The sequence below is a fragment of the Berghia stephanieae genome, chromosome 15, assembly GCF_034508935.2.
Source record: "Berghia stephanieae isolate SIO BIC M18660-M18661 chromosome 15, UCSD_Bste_1.3, whole genome shotgun sequence".
Classification (NCBI taxonomy): domain Eukaryota; kingdom Metazoa; phylum Mollusca; class Gastropoda; order Nudibranchia; family Aeolidiidae; genus Berghia; species Berghia stephanieae.
Window position 1 is genome coordinate 17,771,959 of NC_088374.1, and position 2,500 is coordinate 17,774,458.

The window sequence follows — 2,500 nt, forward strand, 5'->3', positions numbered from 1 at the left end:
CTATACCCTGACCCAGGGTGAAAAAGGCAATGATGATGATGATGATAGAGAAGGATGGAAACTGTTTGTCTGTGGCCTATACCCTGACCCAGGGTGAAAAAGGTAATGATGATGATGATGATAGAGAAGGATGAAAACTGTTTGTCTGTGGCCTATACCCTGACCCAGGGTGAAAAAGGCAATGATGATGATGATGATAGAGAAGGATGGAAACTGTTTGTCTGTGGCCTATACCCTGACCCAGGGTGAAAAAGGCAATGATGATGAAGATGATAGAGAAGGATGGAAACTGTTTGTCTGTGGCCTATACCCTGACCCAGGGTGAAAAAGGCAATGATGATGATGATGATAGAGAAGGATGGAAACTGTTTGTCTGTGGCCTATACCCTGACCCAGGGTGAAAAAGGCAATGATGATGATAGAGAAGGATGGAAACTGTTTGTCTGTGGCCTATACCCTGACCCAGGGTGAAAAAAGCAATGTTGATGATGATGATAGAGAAGGATGGAAACTGTTTGTCTGTGGCCTATACCCTGACCCAGGGTGAAAAAGACAATGATGATGATGATGATAGAGAAGGATGGAAACTGTTTGTCTGTGGCCTATACCCTGACCCAGGGTGAAAAAAGCAATGTTGATGATGATGATAGAGAAGGATGGAAACTGTTTGTCTGTGGCCTATACCCTGACCCAGGGTGAAAAAAGCAATGATGATGATGATGATAGAGAAGGATGGAAACTGTTTGTCTGTGGCCTATACCCTGACCCAGGGTGAAAAAGGCAATGATGATGATGATGATAGAGAAGGATGGAAACTGTTTGTCTGTGGCCTATACCCTGAACCAGGGTGAAAAAGGCAATGATGATGATGATGATAGAGAAGGATGAAAACTGTTTGTCTGTGGCCTATACCCTGACCCAGGGTGAAAAAAGCGATGATGATGATGATGATGATAGAGAAGGATGGAAACTGTTTGTCTGTGGCCTATACCCTGACCCAGGGTGAAAAAGGCAATGATGATGATGATGATGATGATGATAGAGAAGGATGGAAACTGTTTGTCTGTGGCCTATACCCTGACCCAGGGTGAAAACGGCAATGATGATGATCATCATCAATAGTAACTACACTGAACCAGGATCTCTTAACATATCAGGAATTTTTGAATTGTTTGGAGGGGGGAAACTTTTTTTATAATGTTCTAGTAATGCTCTAGGGGTTTGGGAGGGGGGAAACTTTTGTTATAATGTTCTAGTAATGTTCTAGGAGTTTGGGTGGGGGGAGGTTTTTTTTTGTTTTGTTTTTTTTAAGTTTCCGCTCTCCCAAACCCCCTACTATCTAGAACATTATAAAAAACAAGAATACTAGGGGTGTATGAGCTTTCGGAAGGCCTCCCGAATATCGTATTTTAGAGAGCTAAGTAAAATTAATTCAAATATTGCTCCCAATAATAGTTTGAAGGGTACTACAGCAAACTCCGGGACCCAAATAATTTTGGGGGTTTGGGAGGGGAGGGACTTTAAAAAAAAAAAGTTTTCCCCCTCCCAAACCCCCAAAATTATTTTTGAAAAAAGTTTTCCCCCTCCCAAAACCCCAAAATTATTTGGGCCCCGAGTTTGCAGTAGTACCATATGAAATTATTAGACATTCATAGCACGTCTATCAACAGCATTCTAATGTTCTATTGACGGGGATGAAGTGGTGAAGGTCTCAAAATATTTTCTATCAATTCAATGAACAATCAAAAAACGCTTACCTTTTTTTTCTTCGATAAATTGTTGTATTATTTGAAATGAAATCATATCACATGGAATGGGAGTTGTATTGATTACCACAGGCCGAATTAAAACAAAATTGAAAAAAAAAATATAACTCAATGAAATAAATGACAATGTATGTCCCAGACTGGAGCTACGAAAGGACAATGGCGGCTCGATGTTTCTATTTATTTCCTCTGACGTCACAACGCGAACTTAAGCGTCAAATTGCATTTTGCGTTTAAGAGTAAAGTTATTGAAAATGAAGACATCATCTCCTCCTCCTCCTCCTCCCTCTCTCCTCTCCTCGTCTCACTGCCTCTCTCTTTCTTCTTTCTTTCCTCTCTTTCTTCCTCTTCTTCGTCTCTTTCTTTCTTTCTTCTTCTTCTTCTTCTTTCTCTCTTCCTTTTCTTCTCTCTCTTCTTCCTCTCTCTTCTTCTTCTTTCTCTCTCTTCTTCTTCTTTTCTTTTTTCTTCTTTCTCTTCCTTCTTCTTCTTCTTCTTCTTCTTCTTCTTCTTCTTCTTCTTTCTTCTTCTTCTTCTTCTTCTTTCTTCTTCTTCTTCTTCTTCTTCTTCTTCTTCTTCTTCTTACTTACTTACTCTATTATATATTATATATATATTATTATTATTATTATTATTATATTATTATTATTATTATTATTATATATTATTATATATTATTATATATTATACTACTTCTTCTTCTTCTTCTTCTTCTTCTCTTTTCTTCTTCTTCTTCT

General features: G+C 38.5%; 1 protein-coding gene across 2 annotated transcripts in view; it reads right to left on the reverse strand.

Annotated features, from left to right (window-relative positions):
* The window catches only part of LOC144960546 (uncharacterized), an 11,435-nt gene extending 9,489 nt beyond the window's left edge, over positions 1-1,946 (reverse strand). Inside the window, exon 1 of one of the 2 annotated variants that reach the window (XM_078893746.1) lies at positions 1,758-1,946. The gene's annotated coding sequence lies outside the window, so the exon portion shown is untranslated. The remainder of the gene's footprint in view (positions 1-1,757) is intronic. The other variant, XM_078893745.1, reaches the window with a different exon arrangement.
* Between the last annotated feature and the right edge of the window lie 554 nt (positions 1,947-2,500).